The following is a 25,544-nucleotide window of genomic DNA, read 5'->3' on the forward strand; positions in this document are numbered from 1 at the left end:
ATTCATTGTCTCCTCCCAGGCTTCCACCCAGGCAAACCCTGTCCCAGCCAAAGAAGAAGGACATCCAAGTGGGAAGAAACGGCAGGGTTTTCTGTTTTCTTCTGCAAGAGAAAGCAACGTTATTTTTGGCCCCTTTGAGTACAAATCAGATTTCTTCTTCTTATTTTTTCATCCTCAAAGCCCAATGTCTGGCAAGCCTCAAGCAGTGGAGTGAAAATGAGAGCTCACATTTTGAATACCTTTGCATTTTGCTTGGTGTCAGTTTTGTTTGTCTTCCTCAGCCTGGCTGTCTTCTGTGTCTCCAGATTGTTGACTTCCCTCAGACGCTGCTCTCAAGCCAAAGAAAGTAAAACCAAACCCTCTTGGGGTCATGATTTTGTCACAGAGAGGGAAAGCACGTAAAGGAAACCATTCACTAGTCTGGGTCTGGCTGTGCACTAGAGACTTGTACATATATCCCAATTTCTGATCTTCATATGAACTCTGGACTGGAACTGGCCTCTTGATCAGGGAAATTCTTAGTCTTAGCTGGAGGGGCAAGACCAGTACAGGGGACAGGCTTTCCTACTTTAAGATGACTTTTCTCCAGTCCCAGCCTCAGTCCCAGTTGCCTTGTGGTTATAAAGTTTGTCAGCATCTCTTGATGCTGTAGAACCAGCAGTTGTAAATCCATGTTTGATTGCCAAGTGCCTGGGTAGATTAGAGTCCTGACTGGGAAAGTTACTAAATCTCCGCTAACCTCAGTTTTCTGGAAGTGTACAATGGAGATATCAATAGTAGATTGCTGAGTTGTGAGGATTAGATGGGATGATCCACCTTGAGAGCTGCCTTGGAGTGCTTAGTGGTGACTAGGTGAGCATGTGGGTGAGTGTGTAAGGGTTGGTGTGCAAATGTGAAAGCCACACTGACATTCTCACGCAGTGGCCATCCAGTTTCTGTGACTTGCTTGTGGTTTCTAACAGCAGTTGCAAGTAAGTTTCAATCCTTTCCTTAAAAGATCTTTTTATTTTGTTTTCTCTTCTCCTGATGAAATATTTCACTTAAAGCAGTTCAAGATAATGCAACCTGAAAGAATGTTACAAAAAGCACTTAGGAGGGTTTTTCCAATTTAATTTCTCACATCATTTTGCCAATTTTTCAGCCAGTCATTTGTGAGTGTTACTGTGTGAGTGATTTTCCATCAATAAAACGTAACATGGGCTTGTGCCCTGCCAGACACTTCTATGTCCTCCATCCTTATGACACCAGCCTGACACCACCACCTCTAGTCTAGTTCATTACAGTTTTGAAAGGAAAGTCACTGTTTGCTATCTAGAAGGTCTTCCAGAAGTTCTCATTTCTCCTAACATTAAGTAATAATTGATATAATAATGATAAATAAATGCCATTGAATGGAAGTTGCAACGTTTTGGAAACTTTGATTACATTATTTCCAATCTCAGTCTCAACCCTGAAATTTATCCCCATATTTTAAGAAAAGTACGACAGAGAATAGAAGGTCAAGATAGAGTGTCTGACTAATTATGGAAGTCACGCCTACCTGGTTTCAAACACAATGTTGTACTGAGATGCTTTTTCCTTCAGAGAGAAGAGATGCTTGCTCTGTCCCTTTCATGTCCTCCTTCCCTGGCACATATGTGTTCAGTATTTGCAAATATTTGTTAAACGCCTGCAGACACATGCAAGCACACACACACCCTCACACATGTGCAGGCAGATTGTTGTTCTACTTTTGAAAGACATAGGTGGCTCCACACCCAGTCTTTGGTGGCTGTGGAGAGGCACAAGTGACAAGCACTGTGTTCAGGAGCCCTTGGTCCTGGGACTGCCAGGGAGGGAGACCTTAAATAGCAGGAGGTAACCATCTGTGGCCTCACAGAGACACCCCAGCCTTGTCTGGCTGTCCTTATGTCCAGAGACCACAGAGCCTGCTAAGAGTATTCTCCATCTGTGAATATGGACCAATTAATTACCTCTGACAGAAATGAATGGCTGGCAGCTCTTAGCAGGTACCCTATATCATATATTCTCAATTTCCCAGGACTGCAGAATGAATAGCACACACAAAGCACCAACTTTCCCCACAGTGTCTCACTCTCACCGCCAATCCTTTGAGCACAGGTGGCATGGGGCCAGAAGAAACGTATCAATATGATTCTTCCGGCTCACCTAGGACTTCTTACCCTGACTATAGTGGTCACGTGAGAGCATTTGAAGGGAAAAACCCTTCTTTCTGGTCAGTGTATGCTTCATGAGGGGATTAGACTGTCCAAAGCTGAGAACGCTGGCAATGATAAGGGGTGTGTGAGTGTGTGTGTGTGTGTGTGTGTGTGTGTGTGTGTGTGTAGTGATGCCTGAGGCAGACCCTGTGTTAGACCTCTGTTGTCAGAGCTGGCTGCATGTTGGACCCCTGGATTGCTTGGCTGTGTCTGTGGCCTGGGCATCAGGGTTTTACAAAGTTCCTGATGAGTTGAATACACAACATTTGTGAACCACTACCCTCAAAGTTTTACTTGCTCATTTCAATTTTACTCTCCAACCAACTCAGAAATAGGAGTAGAGGTTAAACATCCTTAATCCCCAAATCTAAAACTTTACATATTCCAAAATTTCAAAATTCTTGAGCACAAACATGATGCCACATGTGAAAAATTCCATACCATGACACTTTGTTTCAAGTACGCAGTTATTTAAAATAATGCATAAAATTATTTTCAGGCTCTGTATAAGGGACACATGAAACATTAATGTATTTTGTCTTTAGACTTGGGTTTCAGCCTCAAGGTATCTTATTATGTATATGCAGACATGCCACAATGAAAAAGTGAAATTTCAAATATGTATAGTCCCATGTATTTCAGATAAGGGATACTCAACACGTATTAGTGTCAACTCCAGCTGGTGGTTAAGAAACAGAAGCTAAAATTGATGAGCTTTCCCAAGTTACAGGAGCTAGACCCTAGGATCCACAGCCAGGCTCCTATCCCACTAACTCTGTAATACTGAGGAATGCTACTTAATGTATACTTGTGTCCATGAGGCTGTCCCAGGCCACTTCTTGTATGTACCTTCTAAGAGCAGGAGATTATAACTGGTGCCAAGAGCCGAGTGACCTCAGCTTCACAACTATTAGGCCCACCCAGGAGTGAAGACAGGCTAAATATGGGCCAAATTTATTTTTCTGTTCCTTCCAAGTGTGATAGCTGGAGAAGACTGAGCAGGAAGTACAACAGACATCTGAGGACCCCGAGGGTGTGGGGTTCACAGTCCACCAGGAAGTCAGCCAGGCTGGACACATTATCCCTCAGCACTGACTCAGCCTTAAGGATGCTGGATTCCCACTGCTCTTTAAGAACAGATGACTGATTGGAAAGAAAAGCTTGGCCAGAAATGCTGCCAGGGCTGGAACTAAAGGGAAGTGGTGTGTGCCAAACTGTCAAAGAAAAGGTAAAATCATGGGAAGTGTGATTCAACATTTTAAAAAGACATGAAACTGACTTCCTGTGACTTTGAGTACGAATCCTCATTCTATGAACTGTGATTTCCCCTTTTTTTCATATCAGAAATTAAAATTGTTTCCTTATTAATAAAGTAAGGATTGCAATCATTCTGAAATTAATTAAATTATTAAATATAGCATATATTCCTGTATAATTTATAGGACACGTATTGTCAGGTACATAAATAACAGTATTTACACATTTTTTTGTATTCTACTTATATTTGCTATGTGATCAGCTCTAGGGAAAGAGCAGCAGGGTGGGAGTCAGAAAGTCTCTCTCATAAGTGATTCATGCCTTCAGAAGTCAGGTAGCTAGTTACACAAATTACGGCATACCCACTGAAGGGAGTCCTTTGTAGCTATTAAAAATGAGGTATATTCAATACATCCAAACAAAGAAAAAACTTCTAAGAAAAACCATTAGGAGGAAAAGCAACGTGAGAGCCATGAGAAAGTACGGGCCCTTTCCTACACTGAGAAGTATTTATATGTAAATATAAACATGTATAAATATAAAACAAATGATTCTAGCTATGCATACAAACGTGCATATCATTATTTGGATAGGTGGATGTTTTCTAGAGCGAATACATTAAGCACCTGTGAGAATGGGATTTGGGAAAGGAAAAAGGGAAAGGGACTTTGCCATTCTACTTTGCATTTTTCACTTTTATACTTGGTTGCACTGTTTGCATGTTTTGTGTGTGAAAGAGAGAAAATTGTGTGTGTGTGTGTGTGTGTGTATTTCAATCACAGAAAGAAAAGGAATGTGAGGTAAAACACAGAAGAAAACAAAGCTAGGTGGGACCCCAAGCCCAGAGCTCTTTCCTCTCTTTTCTGGACCAGCTCATCAGACGTGGCTTCATGCATGTTTTTTCAGCTGGAAATGATTATGTCCTCTTGCCCTAAATCCTGGGCAGAGGCCATACTGAGCGTGAAGCAGACAGAACTGGTCAGGACAACCCCCCTAGCTCTGTGGCAGGTTTTATTGCTTTTATCTAGAAGCACAGCAGTGAGAATGGTGCTGAGGGAGTGGTGCTGAGGGCTGAACAAGTATTGGAGAGGGTAGAAATTGTCAGTGCCCAATAAGGAACTCAGATGGTTTGGCACTGAAGCTTCAAATGCTTTAAAAGAAACATGAATGTAAGTTTAATTTTAATGTCAATAAAAATCCATGCACAGAATCTCAAATCCTCTGAGGGATTAAATTCTGATGGGGGGGTGTGCCCTTCCCCTGACTCGCTATGATGTGTTGAATGGTGACCCTTCCTCCAAAAAGATATTCCCGTATATGAAATTCCGTCACCAGCGAATATGACCTTATTTGGGAAAACAGTCCTTGGAGATGTAATTAAGACTCTCCAGATGAGATTATCCTGGATTATCTGGATGGGCCTAAGTCCCATGACATTGGTATCAGGCATTGTAAAAGACAGCAGAGAACACACAAATGCACAGGAGAAAGCCTATGAAGGTGAAGGCACAGACTGGGGGAATGCTGCCACAAGCTGAGGAGAACCTGCCATCACCAGGAGCTGCGAGAGCCTTCCGGGGACTGTAGCCATGCTGACATCTTCCGCTCAGACATCTGGCCTCTAGAACTGTGGTATCTTGGTTATTTTGCTCTCATTGCTGAGACAAACTACCTGACACCTAAAGTTACAGGGGTAAAGGTTTATTTAGCTCCCAGCTTGTGGAGGTTTCAGTATATAAACAGCTGCTTCCAAGGCAGGGTGGCATGGAGAAACAGTTCAAGGTGGGCAGATGGTATCAAAGTAAGCAAGAGACAACCACAGCTCTTTCTATCCCTTTATATCTTATCCAAGCTTCTTAGGGCAAACAGTGCTCACACTCTTAATCCTAGTGCCTTAGACCCCAGCGCTGCACCCCGAATCAACCCCAGCATCACACATCTATATCCAGCCACCTTTGAAAAAGCCCCACCTATGACTGCATTACGCTTTGGGGGGACATCTAGACACAAGGCATACTATGTGGGAAAATAAACTGTTGTTTCATATCAGCCGAATTGAGGTAAATGATAATAGCAGCTCTAGAAGACATATTCTTGCTTAAGAGGAAGGAGTTGGCTTGGATAGACTTTCTAGAAAACTAAAAGATACTGTGGTGCAGGAAAATGAGATAGGAATCTACATCACACTCAGAATGCCCATCTGTAATCACCATGCCAAGCTCACTAAGGTACCACCTGGGTCTGACTTCCCTTTTCCAAAATAGCTTCTTGCAACACTCTCTATGGGATTGTTCCACTTTTTTTTTTTCTTCACAGAGACTGTCAAGACTTGTTATTATGTTGTATATTTGATTTGATGTTGTACAGTAACTGTCTCCCAACCAGGAAATGTGAGGCCCTGAGAGCACAGTCCTGGCAATCTGGGTGCTTCTGAATCCAGCTCCTGGAATAGTGCTTGACACATGAAGACACCTGGTTGGTCTTTGTAGAATGAAAGAAGAAAAAGAAGGCATGCTGTGAGCCAGACTGTGCAGAGGCCTGAGAGGCCTGCACTCACACCTGACCTACACTGAGCCTGTGTTCCAAGCAGGTGGACACAGCAGGAGCCAGGATGTGCTAAGAAGAAAGTGGTAAGAAGTTGTAAGAAAGGGGAAAGTTAAGTCTAAAGGACTGGAAAGCACGAGCGGTGGCCTCCACCAGGAGTGACAGGGCATCCCAGCCCAGAGCTAGTATCTAGTGGGTTCTCTCTGCATCCGTGAATCAGTCCCCTGAATGGAGGCAAGAGATAGTTCTGAGAAACACTGCTGGGAAGATTCAGAGGGGAGGGTCAGTGATGGGCTGTGTGTGCTGGGGATGAAAGATGACAGAGGCTCTGAGCCAGGTGTCTGCCCAGTTCAGCTCAGGGGCCCTAAGTGCGGCTAGCCCCAGAAGCCCGTTTCTTCAGCTTCCGGGAGAGTTCTGTTTTCTTTTCTCTCTTCACAACCGTCCAAAGCTTGTAGTTGCATTGGTAATTAGAGCTCTGCATCAAATTAGGTCCGCTGCTAAGAAATTTCATACAGTTTATCTTGTCACCACAGTAAGGTTCTTTTCAAAGGTTAGGAAATTAAGGCCCAGAATGGTGAAGTAGCTTCAAGAGTCAGCCCAGAATCTACTGATTCCAAAGCCTGTGCTTTCCTCTGTTGTACATTTTACAGAGTGTCACGCTTTCAGGTCAGTTCACACACTGGACTCTCACTGGCCCTGAAAGCAGAATTTTCCAGCATCCAGGTCAAGGACACTTCACCCCATTTTATGGAAGAGAAAGCTCTGAATTCTAGATCTGGAGCAGTTTACCCAGTGAGCTGCATCGAGGGACCAAAAACCTGGGGTGGAGACCACCACTCCAGCTTACAGTCCTTTGCTTAGGATGTCTTGGAATCCAAACCGTGTTGATATAAAAGCACAACATGAAGGCAATGGGAGCAGGATGCTGTGGAAACTGAGGTGCAATTTGCTCTGGACCTGATGCCCACACAGCTCAGGGCATAAATCAGCAGGCAGCGAGGCAGCACATCCATCTCCAGAAGGACCTTCCAGGAAGCCTTCCTAGAAGGCTTGGCTGCATCTGTCTTGTAAGACAATATGCTATTTTTGCCAGAAAGCTACCAGGCATAAATACAGATTTCTGAACACTTTTTATGGGCTGACATGATGGCCTCTGGGCACCTCTTCACTAAACCATAAAAATCCAGGCAGTCCCTTCCAGAAACTACAACTCTACCTGTGTCACTGTTGGAGCCAAAGTCCACAGCCACACAGCAGAAAGGTTTCCCCTGGGGCAGAGGAGAGTCAGTTTTTTCAATACTTTCTTAGGAAGGGATGAATTTGTCATAGGGGTCTCTACCTCTCCACTTCTCCTGCTATGGCTTCTCTCTTCTTGTGCTCTGTAACCTGCTTAAATCGCGGGGTGGACACAAAATCTTAAAGGAAGCCCCCTTCCCTGACACTCTTTGGGCTCCTCTCTGCCACCTGGCCCTTGCACATGCTGCCACTCTGCCTGCCATCTGTGCTACATAACCTCTAAAGTTCTTAGCCTTCCATTCATACCTTCCTCCATGTACTTGGGCTCCTTAGTTATATGCATTCCTAGAACTGTGTTTATCTGCTTCTAAACATTCATTTCAGTTTGTAAGGATTTATGTGATTATTTGATTAGGATCTGTGTCACTCTTTTCCACTACAAGCTTCGTGAATGAAAAGACTCTGTGTCCACTCTATTCCCATAGCCTAAACGATGTCTGGACCAGAATCTGTTCTAAGTAGTTTACTGAATTCACAAATGTAATAATGCATAACTAAGTGAATAGATGAATAAGTGTGTGATTCACAAGCAATGGCTTGGTACAGTGGTTCTCAGCCAGGGCACATATTGCCCCCCAGGGAATATTTGCCCATCTTTTAAGACATTTTTGTTTTTTCTGAACAAAAGGAGACGGCAGGATGCTATTGACAATGAGTGGACAGAGGCCATGGATGCTGGTAAACACTGCTCAGTACAAAATGTTTAATACCATCCTCCCTTTCCTGTGAAGTATTTTCCAGATCAAACAGCGCTGAATCGTGAAACCCTGGGTATTCATTACCTAAAACTGAATAGTAAAGCACCATATACCCGGTGCCTTAAAAACAACAGAAATTTCAGCTGTAGAAATTCCAAAATCCAGATGCTTTCTGGGTTGATTGCTTCTGGAGGTTTGAAGGAAAATGGAATCAAGTCTCTCTCCTAGCTTCTTAGTAGCTCACAGCTGTGTCCCTTTAATCCTGGCCTCTGTCACCACCCGGCTTTCTTCTCTTCCTGTCTCTTTCCATATATCTCCTCCTCTCTTTATCAGGACACCAGTCATTGGATTTGGAGTCCTCCTAATGACCTCATCTTAACTAATTACTTTTACAAAGACCCTATTGCCCAATAAAGTCGCTTTCACATATACTAGGCTTAGAACTTGAAGAAGTCTTTTTAGGAGACATAGATCAATCCACTACATACTGGTTTTGTGAAAAAGTCATTACATTCACGACCCCCTCAAGATGATACAGAGGCCTCTTCTCCCCTCTCACACATCCCCAATGTTACATTACTCTTGCTGTTTGCCGCATCTACTCACCCACCCTGCTTGCCACCAGCACTTGTCTGCTCTTTATTCTGAGAAGCTTGCTTTCACCTCTATGTTAGAAGAATCGTACCACGTGGGTTATGTGCATTTAATACTTGTACCACTCCTATAAGTTGGGCTTTAGTATCGCATCCAATTACAGATCAAGAAATTGAGGGAGTAAATGAAGTGATCTAGATTGTACAGCTGGTAAGTTACAGAGCTTGTTCATCTGATCTGATCATGAGGCTGCTCATAATCGCCGGTCTGTAGTGGCTTCCCTGTCTTCTTGTTGAGAACACAGATCTCATTTGCTTCTAAAGCAGGAGGTCTACCCTGCACGCTTAGTCCAGACCCCGGCCTCCCCTCTAGCCCTTACTCTTCCAATCAGTACTGTTTGCTGATATTCCCCTCTCCCTCCTAGATTGTGAGGGCATTCAGGGTGGCTAAGATATTTATTTCATTTCTGTGTCTCCAAACCTAATATCTGACCCCAGGGAATAGCATCCATAATCAGCTAATGCTGGTAGAGTAAATGAATGCATTCATAACTTTAACAATGTGATCAAGAGACATTACTTTTGTTTGCACCAGAATTTCCCATGTTACATTACAATAAATATAGTGCAGCAATATGGTCTGTTAGAAGTGACCAGAAGGTGAAGCAAGTTTTTTTTTTTAATAAAGAGAAATAAATAAATAAAAAGGTTTCATAGTCGTGTGAGCTTTAATAACTGCATTAACAAATCCTAAGCAAGTTTCCTAACTAATGGATCTCAAAGAACCTTAAATATTTGAAGTTGCTTTTGGATCTTCTACAAAGGTAGATAGCATTCCAGTGATGTAGAATTCTTTTTTTCAACAAAACTGTTCTTTTTCCAAAGCATGGCACTGGAACCCAGGGTGTGTTTTTGTAATTGAGTTTTAATCCCGAGGAATACCAAGGATGCTGCAGAGTAGGAACTCCTTGGGATGCACTGTGGCCCCTCATCCATAGCAGAAGGACTGGGGGGACCCTAGGGATCTGGAGCAGCCATCAGCCACCACTGGCTAGCAGGGATGGTTCTTCTCTTTCTCCAGACTCAGGCCTGCCACTGCTATGTACCAGCCATATTTTGCGTTCTTGTTTCTTGCTGATTTCCCCATTCTCCTCTGAGTCTCTGTGCATTTCCTGGTCCTGTCCTGAGCTGCAAATGAAAGTGGATGGCCTAGACCTCCCTGGTCATTAACCTCCACATTATCTCATGGAAATTATGCCAATTATTCCACTGGGGTGCAGGATTGAAAAGTTACCAGTTCTGGGCCGACCATGACGGATGCTACCAATTTCAGGACAGGAGGGGCAGTTCTTCAGGTGATAAGAGAATCACTTGTTTTTGCCACAAGAAGCTTTGTGTGTGTGTGTGCGTGTGTGTGTGTGTGTGTGTGTGTGTGTGTGTGTGTTTGACAGACACAGAGTCTGACTCTCTGGTGAAGAAGCTTGCCTGGCATTCTTTTGTAAGCAACACATTTTGAAGTGGGATTTTGTAATAGCATATATTGATTAATCTTGTTTTCTTATTGTCTTAATACAAAGAAGTATAGAGGGGGAAAAAAGCAAAACACAAAAAAATTGGCCCATAATCCCCCTACCTAGTGGTTTCTGTTGACCTTTAAAACCAATCGAAATGAAAGTAATACAATATAGGTTGGTCTAACAATTCTAAGGGCGCAATAAGTAACAAAGTTAAAATGAATGTCTTCCTTATCCCTTTCCTAGCTCAGTCCGACCACAGCTAATACAGTTTTGTGGTTCCTCTGAAAAAACAGTGCAACAGAACTACTGACAACTGTAGAGAGCATTGGAATTGCTCAACACGGGCTGCTGGAATACAACCTCAGAGATTCTGATGCATCCAGCCTCAGAGAGGGCCCAGAATTCCTACCTACAACAATTTCTCAGGTAATACTGAACCCAAGTTCTACCTTTTTCCAGCCAGATGATTTTGAACGAATTGGCTTCTCTTTGCCCCATTTTCCTTTTCTGTAAAATGAAACTAATCATTACAATTGTGGGGATTAACTGAGTTACAAATATACTATATATTAAGAGCAATGTAATTTTGTAATTTTGCTATCGTGAATATTCTATCCTGCAAATGTGTATCCAACTACAATCTATGCTTCTGAATGTTAATAAAAGGATTAATTTTGTATACACTTCATTAGCTTCATTGCAAGAATTAATTTTCCAGCCCTTGGGAGGCTGAGGCAAGAGAATCGTCATGAGTTCAAGGCCAGCCTGGGCTACATAGTGAGACTCATTCCCAAAAGACAAAGAAACAAAATAAATAAATAAATAAAAATTTAAAATGAATTACTTTTCATTTGCTTACATATAGATGCATGTAGTCCTCCCATGGAATCATAGTCTACAGATGCTTTCTGGAGGATTCTCTAGTGCTCTGAAGGTGAGCACATCAATTATGTCAAGGTTCTAGCTAATTTAAGCAGTATACTGAAGGGAATCCTTTCATACACATCTCACCAGATATTTTGTGCATATGTATATGTGGAAAATTAAAATATAAATACATAGTCTTGAAAAGGCTGTGTTTCTAAGTGCTGCCAAAAAGCCCCGCAGGTACCGAAAGGCAAGTGAAGTTTTCACCATGGACTTCGTCAACTTGGTTTTCAGAGGGAGGATGAAAAATCAAGCAGATATATGCAAATATAAAGTCACACGATTCAATTGACTATGACATGAGCAGCCCGTTCTGAGCTCAAACAAAAAGCTGAGAATCTAAAAAGTGAAACAGGCCATCTGCACGCAAGGAGGCCTGGTCCAGGAAAGTGAGCCCCTTGGAAACATTCATTGCAGTCTGGAAAGAGAAGCACAATCATGGAGAAATTTCATGCAGATCAAGATGGCTCACAAAGTGAGTGAGATGGGCAGAGGGTCAGGTGGGAAAGGCTTCAGGAGAAAGAGATGTGTTTTGCAAGTGAGTGAAAACCAGAGCGGACGGGAAGTGACACACTTCAGAGAGAAGACTCTGGACTGCAAGAGTCCCAGGGGCTTGTTACTGGTAGCATCTAACACAGCACCTGATAGACGTTGGAGGGGTGTTAGTGAAACAACACCTCAGGGGATTTACAGCATGGAGAAACCTAGACTCTTTTTGATCCAAATAATGAAGAAGAATTTTCACACTGGCCCGGCACATCCCAAAGGAGAGATGAATTTATGAAAAACCCATACAACCTCAGCAAGATTTTCCCTCTCATACCAATAATTATCAAGTCAGGATATAAACATTTCAATGAATCCTGGCCTTGCCTGTCATCCCTATATCCTTGGTGCAAGTCCCAGGATTATGAAGGCAGCATAGCCACTGCCACTTCTACAAAGATTCTATTCCCACACTGTGGCCAGAGGACATTCCTTTAGTCCCAGTGCTTGCCCATAAGCTCTGATGAAACCCAGTTAACTGAAACTATATAAACACATGAAACTATATATTTATGATTCTTGGCTTTTACAAGCATTTTGTTCCAAGGCAGAGAAAAGGGAGAGAATAATCTGAACTACAGAAGATGTCTGCCACTATATTTTTCAGGGGCCAAAGAGTGTCCTCAGCCAAGTGGCCCTAAATATTTTCAAGGACGCACTGGGAAGTACAGCACACTTCAAAAGGGTGACTGCACTGTTACAGTTCACAGATGGCTTCAGACAAGGAACATTATTGAGACTGTGTGGCTGGGAAGGTAACGTGATCCACTGTCATGGAATAAAAGCCACAGGGACAGCTTCAAGTTGACCTCCAATTAGCAGCACAGTTTTTTGTTTTGTTTTGTTTTGTTATTTTGGTACCGGGGATTGAACTTGGGTCCTTGAGCTTTCAAGGCAGGCCACCGAACGGCTGAGCTAAATCCCTGGCTAGCCCCAAGCCAAAATGTCTCCCAAGGAAAGCTGGGGAGAGGTTCTTTCAGTTTCTCTAGTTGATTAATCTGATCCAAGATCAGCTGTCTGGTTGATAACACACAAACAAGGCCTTCCATCCCTGGTCCCTGATCCTCCATCTTCTCACCCTCTACACCTCCCTGCCACCCATCCCTGCATTCTTCCAAGCAAAGGTTTAAATGGAGCCCAACTGTGCCACTTTTCTGTGCAGCCAAAGGAAAAGTCAGTTAACTACCTGAGCCCAGGTTCCCTATCTATAACATGGTGATCAGCTGGGGCAAAGGAACAGCAAGCAGGGAGCAGCTGATAGCCTCAATCAGAGACATTTTCTAATGCCCTCAGTGCCACTGAAAAAAAAGAACTACCTTGATATATAGATAGTCCTTATCCTCCCCTTTTACTTGGACGGTTTATAAGCTCAGTGCTTAACTATGAGTGCCACTGATGATCTGACATGTGTACCAATGAGAGGCAGGAAAATAAAGAGGCTAAATTAGCTAGGACTTTAAAAAAACTGACTTAGGCTAGCATACGCTGGCTTAAGGAAAATTGCAGGTTAGTATAACGGGAATAGTGACACTCAAAAGTCTCAGTCTGTCCTCATTGTGTAAACTCCTCCAAGCTTATATCCATGATATACAACAGCCCTGGACAGTTATTTTTATGCATTATGACTCTACCACCTATCTAGAGAAAATTAGTCCAAGGGCAGAATTAAGTTGGACAGACTGAGTCTTTTAGGAAAAGAAAAAAAGAGGAAAGATTAGGAAGAAATCGAATAAAAGTTTCTCATCTCTCTCTATCTCTATCCCTCTATGTAGAGCACTGTTGAAGTCTTAGAAGTACACATCTGTCTTTGGAGAAATAACAGCTTTATCTGTTTTCATATGAGAAAGTTGGAATCAATCAATCAATGGATCTCAACCTTGGCTTATTATTTGATTGACATGGGAAACTTTTAAGAGCTCAATATTCAGGCAATATCCCCAGATCAAATCAATGTGCATCTCCAGCTATGGGATCCTAGTATTAGTATTTTTTAAGTTTTTTAGGTTATTCCAATCTTCTGTTAAAGTTCATAACCATTGGATAATATCAGTGATTCTCAAATGAATTGCCTCAATCTAATTAAAATGAAGATTTTACTTTAACAGGATCGAGGTAGGGCATGAGATTCTATACTGCAAACAACCTCATAGGTGTCAGTGTTGTTGATCCATCCATTATACTCTAACTAGCAAAGCACTAAATTATCACTGACTACTAATATAGTTCCAAAATGTCATGAGAGAGAATATTTGCTCCACAAATATTTAGTTTCTATATCAGACCATGTGCAAATTGCTAAAACACAGAATAGAATAAGTGTTAGCCAGATAGGGGTTAACCTCTCACCCACATGACTCTAGAGAAGTTGGCAAAGGTATGTTTGCAGGCACAACTTTTACCTAGTTGTGTTTGGGAGTCTGTTCATCAGGATTTACCAGGATTGTTTTGTTGTCCTTTTTAAGAAAACATCTTTAATGAAAAGGCAGCTGGCTTTCCTGAATGGAGAAAACTAGCTCAAGTGTATGGTTCAGACAGTTTGGCATGAAAAGAAATATTAACATTGAGCAGGTTAGGATATTATGTGCCAAATGTAGAATCTGTCACGGGGAGAATAGTTTGAACCTGGATGTAAAGGATACCATGAAATACACAGTTAGGGAAGAAGAAAATAATCTGGATGATGATGAAGGGGGCGGGGAGGAGAGACCAAAAGACACCCTCTGCTGTGTATCATCCCAAAAGGATTAAAAGATTCATACCACAGGGTTATAATATGCACCCAGGTTTACAGCAGCACAGTCTATAATAGCTAAAACTTGGAAACAGCCTAATGGCCCATCAACTGGAGACTGGATAAGGAAGATGTAGTTTTTACATAAAATGGACTACTACTCAGCCATAAAGAATGAGAGACTTGAAACATTTCAAGATTTTCTATGTTCAAAAGCTAGGAAAACATCCACATGTATGGTGTCTTGTTCCCATATCACAGAGAATGCTTCTGCATAACAAAAAGGAAAAGACTGCAACAGATGATGACATTTTTAATTCCAAAAATATGTCTCCTGACCACAAATTATAGGCCCAGATTTTTAAAAATATTTTTATTGGTACATTTTAAGTGTACAATACACATTCATCATTGGAATCGTGTACCTTTACATGATGTATCTTTGGTTCTTATTTTTTTCTTCATTCCCCTGTCCTCCCTTCACCCCCTCCACCCTTCTACATTTACAAAGACTTTGTTTCCATGCTTTTCCTTTTCTCTTATTTTTTCTTTTACCTTATTACCTTTCCTACCCCTCCTACTTCCCCTACACTGTTAGACCTTTTCTCCATATTACACAATATCAGTTGTATATTTTGATCCTTATTTACACTTTTAGTTTATCACAAAAGAGGACACTAAACATTATTTACACATGTATGTCCTAATAATTTCACTTAGGAGTATGGCCTCAATGTACATCGATTTCACTTTAAATGTCTCTAGTTTCTCATTTTTTATGGCTGAGTAATACTCCATTTTATTTTATTTTATTTTTTTAAACACTCACATCTTCTTTATTCATTCTCCAGTTGATGGGCAATTGGGCTGTTTCCATTTTAGCTTTTACAAACTGTGCCGCTATAACCATGAGTGTGCAAATATCTGTGGATGATACTTTTCATTCTTTTGGGAAGTTGCCCAGCAAGGGAATAGCTGGGTCAAATGGGACTTCCAATCCTAGTTGTTTGAGGTATCTCTATACTGATTTCCACAGTGGTTGCACCAGTCTGCACTCCCACCAACAATGAAGAAGGGTTCCTTTCTCTACACAACCCCACCAGCATTTGCTATTGGTTGATTTCTTGATAGCAGCCATTCTTTCTGGGGTGAGGTGGAATCTCAGTGTTGTTTTCTTCAGCATCTGTCAAATGACCAGTGATGTTGAACGTTTTTTCGTGTGTTTCTTTGCTGCTTTTACTTCTCTGTCTGAGAAATGTCTGTTCATTGCAGATGCCCATTTTTTCACTGGATCTTTATATTTTGGGGTATCAGATTTTTTTTTTTAGTTCTTATATATTCTGGACAGTAGACCTTTGTCTGAGGAAAGCTGGTAAAAAAATTTTCCCCCATTGTGGGTTGTCTCTTAGCTCTGTTGGTGGTTTCTCTTGCAGTGCAGAAGCTTTTTAATAATATGAGATCCCAGTTGTTGATTCTTTGTGCAAGTTCCCATGCTACTGGGTATTAGTTCATAAAATCTTTTTTATGTCAATGTCTTCAAGAGTTCTACCTAACTTATCTTCAGATTTTAAAAAGTTTTTGCACTGCAATTCTGGAGATTGTTACATGCCATTATCTACTGATGACAAGGTCAAGGTACTTTTATATGCCTGGTTACATTTTATACTCACTAAATCACGTGATGTAGGAATCTTGGTGTTATGCTGATTTTAACAATGATGACAGTAGTGTTGGTTGTGGTGATAATAATAATGATGCTGCTGGGATTTATTTACAATTGAAGAAAAAATTTAAATAGGATTCAAAATGTTAAGAGACATAAAATGCCCCACCACTGATAAGTTTTACCAAGCTGGGGCAAGAATTCAGATATCCAAACTTCAACATTGGTTGTCTGTGCCTTCTACCACATTGCATAACTAGTATACCAGACAGTTTAGTTTTTGATTGCCTACAGTGAAAAAAAAAGAAATATAAACTGGAAATCTGCAAAATCTTATGGCTTCACGTTTAAGAGAGGAAAAGCTTTAAAATGGCATCTCCTGGAGTTTTACCAATTTTTCATTTCTAGCTTGCATTCTCCTCCACTGGCAAAGAAGGCTGGAATAAGAATTGGTCGTAAAGGAAATGTTTCTCTCTGGCTCACAGAGACATTTCTGTGCCAAAGTTAGCTTCTACCTTTATAGCTAATACACATAAAAAGGGAATATTGAGACAGGCACTTCACACAAGTGTGGCTGTTTTAGGAAGTTAGATGGTTATAACTGCCCTCCCTACCAAATGTGATGCTTTTCAAACAGCTTCAATTTCACTGGCCTTGCAGCATTCCATCTGGTAGCTCTCCAAACCCACTGCACACTGCAGCCAGAGCAAGTCTACTTACCATGCAAATGTGAAGGCTTCTCTCTAGAGGAGAAACTTCTCCCCAGTCATCTGTGGAAAAGAATGTAGGCTCCTTGGCCTCGGATTCAGTGCCTTCTGTGACCTGGTCATTGTTGAGCATGACAGCTTTGCTTTCTCTGCTTTCAGTCTTCCATGTGTGATTTGGCAGAAGCAGATCCCACATAGCTGCTTTCTCCATTGAAGACCTCTCCGAGTGATGCTCTCAGCCTTTGGATCTGCTGGTCTCATCACAAAAATGCAGCCTTCTTCAACCAGCATCCTTAAGGAATCACTTTATCCAGAAACATTTCCTGGAAAAGCCTCAGAGTAGAGTAGGAGAACAACTTGATGCCTGCTTCTATCAGAATATGCCATAATGTATGTGTTTTTAGAGCAAAACCCAATCACAGTCATTATTATTGCCAATACCACTATCACTCCAACTGATCACTGAGGTCTACTGGTTTCCAGCCACTGTGCCTGTCACTCTACATATATTATCACATTTAATAATGATGACACTGCTATGGGATTTGAGATTCATCGAATTAACCAACAAAAGCATGCGTTCCCCAAATTTAACAGTGCTCAAAACATAATAAGCAAGCAATAATGCATTGCCCAATAATTCATAAAGCTGTGAATGATTTGTTCATTCATTCTCAGAAATAGGCTTTATATTAAGAGTAGTTTTAGATTTACAGGGATGCTGAACATATAGTGAAATGTCCTGCACCCATTTTTCTCTATCATTAACATTCTGCATCAGTATTATATATTTGTTACAATTAATGAACCACTGATTATATATGAGTGCTAAAGAAAGTCCATAGTTTACTCAGATTTCCTTAGTTTGTACATAATACCTTTCTCTGCTCAAGGATTCTATCCAGAATGTCACATAAAACCACCTGTGATGCCTCTTTAGGATCCTTATAGTTGTGGAAGTTTGTCAGTTTTTTTCTTGTTTTTGGTATCTTTGAGAAATATTAATCAAATATTTTGGATCAGTCTGCATTGGTGATGCTTTGTGTATTGGTGATGTAATGTGATGTTTTTTTCATGATTTGTCTAGGATTGTGAACTTTGGGGAAGGGAGACCAGGATGGTAAAGTACAATTTCCTTTCTTTCAAAGTTATATACTATTGGTATAATTTAGGACTAACGATGTTGACTTTGATCACTGACTAAAAAAGTTTTGTCAAGTTTCCTTAAATGATTACACTTGCCCCCTCTTCCATACTGTAGTCCTTTCAAGGAAATCACTATACACAGCCCAAATTTAAGGCAGAGTGCTTAGATAAGTTTCTGTATTTGGAATTCTACCTGAGAGAATTATCCCCTCTCCTCCTCTTGCAAATTTACTCAGTCACTTATTTAACTCAGAATATTAATTTTGAACTTGGGTTTTCATCCAGTACTAGTTAATTTTGTTGTTCAGATGGTTCCAGTTTGGGTCACTGGGATCTTTTTCAATTAGCTCCTCTACTTTTTGGCATAACCGCATCAATATGAGCATTATATTATAGTTGAGCATTTCCTCACTTTTTGCTCCAGGCTCAGCTTGCCTATTTCTTAACTCAGTCCTGGAGTTAGTCCTTGCTTCAAGAAATCCTGGTTTCCTTTGTTGGAGAATGGCATTAGCAACCAAGATCAGCGGCTTGCTCACTGTTACTGGTGTGCTATTTTGTTTAGGCCTTCTCAGTTACTAAGATAAATAAACAAAAAAATATATGTATGACTGTGTATGTGTGTGCATATATGTATAATTTATGTACAGAAACCTATCTATAAAAATTTATAACCATAACTATCTGTATCTGTACTAAGCTAACCATGATTTTATACTGATGTCTCCAACTCTAGTTCATTACCTCATGAATCACGCTACCCTCCTTCCATTGCTTCTCTGTAAACTTCCACTCTGGCAGTGAGAAACTTGACTCTCACCATCTGCCATCCATTTGCTTACTTGTTCAATTCCAGGATACGTGCATAGCAGTATCCGAACTGTTAATCTATACGCCATGGATAACAACTTTATCAACCTGAGTATAATGCTTATGTGTGGTTCCTGCTGCCCTAAATCTTACCAACCACTCATCTCCAAAGTTACTTGGGTCAGCACTTTTTCCTCCTTCCCTTTCATGAGGTTGCGGTATGCATGTGTAATACACTTTCATTGGCGTGTCACAGTTTGCCTTCCTTCCTGGGATTCCCCATTTCAAACATCATTTCTATGTGCATACAGTAAAGCTCGTCCTTTGTGAAATACAGTTCTCAGATTCATTCTTCCTTTATGATCTGTTCATTTCCCACTCATTCATTGTTTACAACACTCCTATTTCACACATGCAAACATGAACTGAATTAATATTTAGGAAAACAGCTTTTACATAGCATTCGAAGTCAAATAGAAAAATCAGAATTTACAGATTGGAACGGAATAGGTGACTATCAGAGCTTGTCAGGAGACAATCAGTGCACTGAGAGTTGAAGCTAGCTCTGAATCTCCCGGAAGTCACACTGATTAAAAAGAAGCATGGTGGCATTGCTGAATAGCCAGTGCCTTCTCAGAAGCAAACTGCCAAGGCCAGGCATAAAAATATGGCACAGGAGTGTGTGATGGGACCACCTTAAACTGGGATTGGCTCTCTATGCAGACCACCAAATGGAAGGTGTTCTGGTTTAGAGAAAGCTGCATGTCAAAGTCATTGTGGTGGCTCCAGGACCGCCTCCCTAGAGGTCCACTCGAACACATGACAGTCACTCTCAACAATCGGGTGTGGCCTTTATCATCACCGTCACCGTGAAGGATATGAAACACTCATGTTGTGTATACATTTATAAAATGCTTTTCTTCTTTCGCCTCCTCTTCCGCTCTTCCTCTTCTTCCTCTCTTCTTCTTCCTCTTCTGCTTCCTCTCATTTCTTTCCTTCCTCTCCTTCTCGTCTTCATGGCCACCTGGGAAGTCTCTTACCTGGTATGAGGCCATTCCTATTTTTTTTTCTTGGTGGGAATCGAACTCAGCTCCTTGAGCTTGCAAGGCAGGCAGCGGAACCACTGAGCTAAATCCCTGACCCCAGGTCATTCCTATTTTATGGGTAAACAAGCGGAGGGTTAGAGAGGGGTTGATTTCCTCATGACGTACAGTGAAGACAAGGGACTCAATCCAGAATCCAGATTTCCCCTCCCTCTTAGAGAGTGGCTCTTGCCTTTTCTATCCATAGACCATGTTGGGGACAGCACCTCAAACAGTGAATGACAATCTGAAACTATGCATGTGAGCTTTCTCCCCTGTGATTCCTATATGAATCTACAGTAAAGGGCCTCAGAGTTCAGGATAAACATTACAACTCCCCTGAGGTGTGCTTCCAAAGAGTTACAAGACGGTCTTTGGCCTTTTTTGGCAATGAAAACAGATGTTTTTATATTATTTCTTCAATTCATTCTTAAATATTTTTTCACATAACCAAGATCACTCTAAAAATAGCTAAAAACTAAAAAGTAAAGAATAAAATCTTCTGAGCCATCAGAGCAAGTAATGTTTAGTCTGTTTTTTTTTTCTGTATTTGCATACACTTGCTCAGAAGCTTTTCACTTGTATTTTACATAGAATTCAGATATCAATAATTTCCTGATATCCAGGCCCAAAACATACTAGAAACAAGAACTGGGAAGTGAAGATAATAGCTACTAGAAGAACTAGGTATTATATATTTAAAATAGGAAACTATCCAGAGAGTTCAGGATCAAAGTGACTGTGAGTACCATAGTTTCCGCTGACAGTATTAATTCAGTCAGGCACAGTGGCATAATCTGTGCTCATAAAGAAGTTTCCAAATTACTTTTTTTTCAGTTCAAATAATACCCTGTATACTATCCTTGAAATATTGGCTTTCTTATGTATGTTTGCTTTTAAGAAACTTTTCATTCTAAATCATTAAATTAAGTAAACGCTTCAGCGTTGACCACAGGAAACCCTTAGATCTGTAGGAAACACGATGACACCATATAACTCATTAACTCAATAAACACTTACTGTGTATAAATTGTATATCAGGAACTGGGGATAGAGAAATAAATAATATTGATCCCTGTCTTCAGGAAGCTCAACATCTAATTTAAGAATCTGTCTCCAGGGATCTGGATTGCTAAGGATTTTATGGCATGAACGGCTGGTGGTTAAATCCTTCCCGTTCTATGAGTCTTTCAAGACCCCTGGAAGGGAGAATCATTGAATCAATGCTTTAAAGTTTGAGAAGAAGCAACAAGATTCGTATATTTTTAAAAAGTCAAAAGGAAGAAACCCTCCTACCCCACTGAATTTGAGCAGATAAAGAAAACCTGATGTACTCTGTGGATCTGTGTAAATTTGGCCAGAGGGATTCAACATGGCTGAAACAGAGGAGCCACATTGGCACTACTCAGAGAAAATCAACCAAAAACACAGGTGTTTGGAAGAAAGGGAGAGACATACATCACGATGCCAAAATCAATCCAAATAAGAAACTTGTAGATCAAACAAAACATAGGCGTAGGACTTTATAAAATGATTATCCAGTGAACAGGGCTGCCCATGGATCTACCGCCTGAGTTCAGAGCAGCAACTGCCATTTTGGGAAGCTCCCCCCAAAACCAGAGAGACTGTAGATCTCTCTCACAGTGTAGATCTGGGACATAAGGCCTCTAGCCTCTTTTGCTTTCCTGAAGAGGACGCTGCAGCCTGGTTACAAATTTCACTGGCAAACACAGTGGAGAGTAACCAAGAAGCTGGCCTCTCCCTGTTTGGCTGCCAGTGTTTTTATTTCGTTTTGCTTTGTTTTTTCCTGTCATGCCCCATAGCAGCTAACTGCAACCTTTAGTGACAAATAAGGTTAAGGACAAGCAGTGGCACTGAGAATAGTGAGTGCAACAACACAACCCCTTCCTGTCCTAAGATGCAAGAGAGGGATGAGGACCTCAGGTGCTGCTAGGACTAGTGTTGCAAGAAGCCTTGGGTGATGGGGACAAGAAATTGGAAATTAGCACTTCCCTGACCCGAGACCACCAGCACAAGTAGGCTTTGACTGGAAAGTTAGCACTCCCTCCAATTTGTGACCAGCAGTGCAAGCAGCCTTGGACCAGGGCAGTGGGACAAGCAAAGCAATGCATGAGAGGAGCCAGCAGTGTGGAACACAGAAGGTTGTGCAAGGTCTTGGAGGGTTCAACTCTACAGGGGACTGGGAGCTGCCTCGGGATATCCCTGTCTGAGGGTGCCACAGCAACTGGGAGAGCAACGCAGAGATAAACAGGGTAAGCAGATGTGGGTGGGTCCAGAAATGCTGCTGGCTGTAAACTGGCCCAAGTTCCTACATCAGGAGGTCAAACTCAACTCCACTCCCAGCACACATCCCACTGCAGACTTGGTGGGGTTGCCCAGCTTAGACTTTGAGCTTGGACTTGGACACTACACTCTGTGGACATCAGAGGAATTTTCCTTCTTCTTTTTGTCTTTGTTGGTTAGTTTGTTTCGATTTCCTTTTTCTCTGCTTATATTTTTTCTTTTTGGATGGGAGTTGTTTAGGTTTTGATCTTTATTGTTGTTTGATTGTCTGTCCTGTTTCTCTTTCTTCAATTGTCTTTCTTGATTTTTTGATATTTTTATGTGAATGAACATGGTTGCAAATCTTTCTGGTTCACTTTGTATTTCACTTCAGTTATCACTATTTTGTCCTCTATCCCTCTTAAATTTCCCTCATACAGACAGAGTAAAATCATCCTATCAAGAGGAAACTCACTGTATACTAGCTCCTGGTTTATGTCAGATGTTGATGTATAGCTATAGATCTCACTCCCACAGTTAAAGGTACGAGAGTAGCAATTACCGCAATTTGTCAGTTTCTAAGCTGTGCTTGATGGTATTGTTAGTGCTAATTGTACTTCAGCCAAGACGCAATACCTGTTGTTTACCCTTGTATGACAACACTGTGATTGTTTGGGGTCATAATCATTACCATAGTCCAGTACTAAAGGACTGGGAACTGAGCCAAATCATTAGCAACTTCTTATACCTAATAAATTGGGAAGATGGGATTTGGGACAGACTCAAAGATCAAGAGCCAGCTATACCTAGAAGACATCTCTGAGAAATAGACATTTCCTAGAGAAGTCTCAATACTAGTGATAAAGCTACCTGACTTAAAACACTTACATACATCAACACAAATAGAAAATGAAAAGGTGCAGAAACAAAAAGCAACCCCAGACCTCCAGCTCACCCAGGATAAATTCAGGAGAAATGGGATAGAGAAATGAGAAGCCACCCACTGGAATTTTCTGAAATGATAGCAACAGAAGTAAATAAGCAGATGCATGAGGCTATAGAGAAAATCAAAGAAGAAATAATCTCTCAGGAAAAAAGAGATGACAATCACAATGAAGGTCTTGCTCAATAAATCTAGCATATACATAGATTTAAAAAATAGAGGAGCTAGGAAAATGATGGAAACCACGAATGCCCAACATAGGAAAAAAATGGAATACATGAAACAGTATCCAAGAAATTAAAAATTCCATTGAAAGTTTGCAAACCCAAATGAAGGAAAGTGAGGACAGAATATCAGATCTGGAAGACAGAATTATGGTTAGTGATCATGAAAAGAAAAATCTCTTAAAAATAGCATGGGGCCATAAAAAACAATCCAACAGCTGCGAAACAATGCAAAGAAGAACAACATAAGAGTGATCAGAGTCGATGAAAAAGTAGGAGTCAGCCATGTAAACTTAGCCGAATGCTACAAATAGAAGGGCAATTTTATAGATGTAATGTCTTCCATGATCATTGTAGGAGTCAGCTATCCAACACTGTCATGAAATGCCTGAGATAATTACCTTATAAAGGGAAAAGGTTTATTTTGCTCAGTTTTGAAGTTTCCGTGGCAAGACTGGGTAGACCCATTACTTTGGTTTTCTGGTACATGCTGGATGTCAATGACGGAATGCAGTACATGGGAAAGAAAGTGCTAAAAAAAAAAAAAAGAAAGAAAGTGCTCACCTCAGGGACAGGAAGGGGCCAACGTTCAGTTGTCTATCCCTATTAAGGGCACCAATGACCTAAGGACCTCTCTCAAGGCTCTACCTCCTAAAAGTTCCATCTCCTCCCAAAAGCATCACACTTGTTACCAAACTTATAAGACACAGACCTTTGGAAGACAGTTGAGATTCAACCTATAGTAATAACTTCGCAATGCAGGTGCTATTAACCCAATTCTGTGGGGTAGAAAAGTGAAGCCTTGAGGGTCTAATCAACCTAGCCAACCTTAGCATCTAGATAGCTGGTCCTAGGTAAGGATAAACAAGTCTAGGCCTACCTCACTTGGTGGGAAATCTTAGCTGCACTCCACTATACCACATTGCCCTCAATTGGAGGAGGGAATTGAATTGAATTGAACAGAAAAATATCTACAATCACATACAATGGAGAAAAAGGGAAGGAGGAAGAAAGATAAAAAGAAATACAAAAAGGAAAAGAACCAACATCTTTAGAATTTCTTTTCCAAGAGAAGTTAGTGTCTATTTTTCTTTCTAACACGCCCTATGTCACATGGCCACTTTATAAGTTATACATATGGCAGATTCTAATTGGATAACTTCAGAGAGCATAATAAAGAGAATATTTACTAAAGCTACAGAACCCTGTAGGAACCCTGTAGGAAAACAGAGCAGCATGCAGCAACCCAAGGCTAACAGAGGGCAAAGGGATGGGAAACAGTGATTGGGATCCAGAGAGAGAAAGCCAAGAGCAAACACCTCCTGCTAAGAACTATGATCTTCCTGCCAGGGGGCTAAAGTCAGCGCATGGCCACTCACAGGGAAGCAACCAGGGAAATAAGACCACAACCACAGTGTCCTCTCTTTTCCTTTTAGTCCACTGATGGTTTCCCCATTGGCCAAATCCAACTGGAATCTGGGGAGGAAGGGAAGCCCTTAGTGTAGACTTTTGGGATCAGAAACAGAGCAGAGTGACAGGGAAGAGCATATCTGGAGAAGGGAAACAAAGTAGTCCATTTCAGCCACCCTTATCCATTCCAGCAGGAACCAGTTAGCCCAGTACAGAAGGATATTTTCCCATTAGAATCTGAAGCAACCTCAGGGTTCTTCTCAATGCAGGCTTCTAGACAGCTGAGAATCATTGACTGGATTTGTTCTGGGAGTTGGACCACATTTGTTAACTTTAGTCAACATAAACCTGGACCTGGTTCCTTTTTTTTTTTAATCACTTTGATGTCAATGATACTTTATCAAATGTTTTTTTTTTTTTCTTTTTGTTTTTGTACCAGGAATTGAACTTGGGTCCTTGTGCTTACAAGGCAGGCAGCAGAACCACTGAGCTAAAACCCCAATCCCCTTATCAATTTTTGAAAGGTGACCTTGAATTTCACAAACCCTTCAGTTTTTTGAATCAAAGCATAAGCACTGCTTTGTAGATTTAAAATGTGCATGGAGACAGCAACCTTCTTATAAAAAAAAACAATTTTGGTTTTGGAAATCCCCATTTCTCATGAATTGGGTTGGTTGGCCTTGGACAAGTCATGTGTTTTATTGGAGCCTTGGATTTTATCCATGTGGATTAGAAATTGTAAATGCACCTCTCAAGATAGTATGTTTGATTGTCTCAAGATATAAAAGAAAACTGCCAGAGCATGTATGGCATGATTCACAAGAGGAAGATGATCTTTTGGCTTAATTTTTATTTTCTAATAAAACATCACAATGGTCAAAATTTAAAAAATGAATTTTAGATTAGAAAACAAAGCTTTGAAATTGAGTCTGAAAATTCCTAGCTGGGTGG

This window comes from Fukomys damarensis, unplaced genomic scaffold, assembly GCF_012274545.1.
Source record: "Fukomys damarensis isolate Sample0158 unplaced genomic scaffold, DMR_v1.0_HiC HiC_scaffold_32, whole genome shotgun sequence".
Taxonomy (NCBI): Eukaryota; Metazoa; Chordata; class Mammalia; order Rodentia; family Bathyergidae; genus Fukomys; species Fukomys damarensis.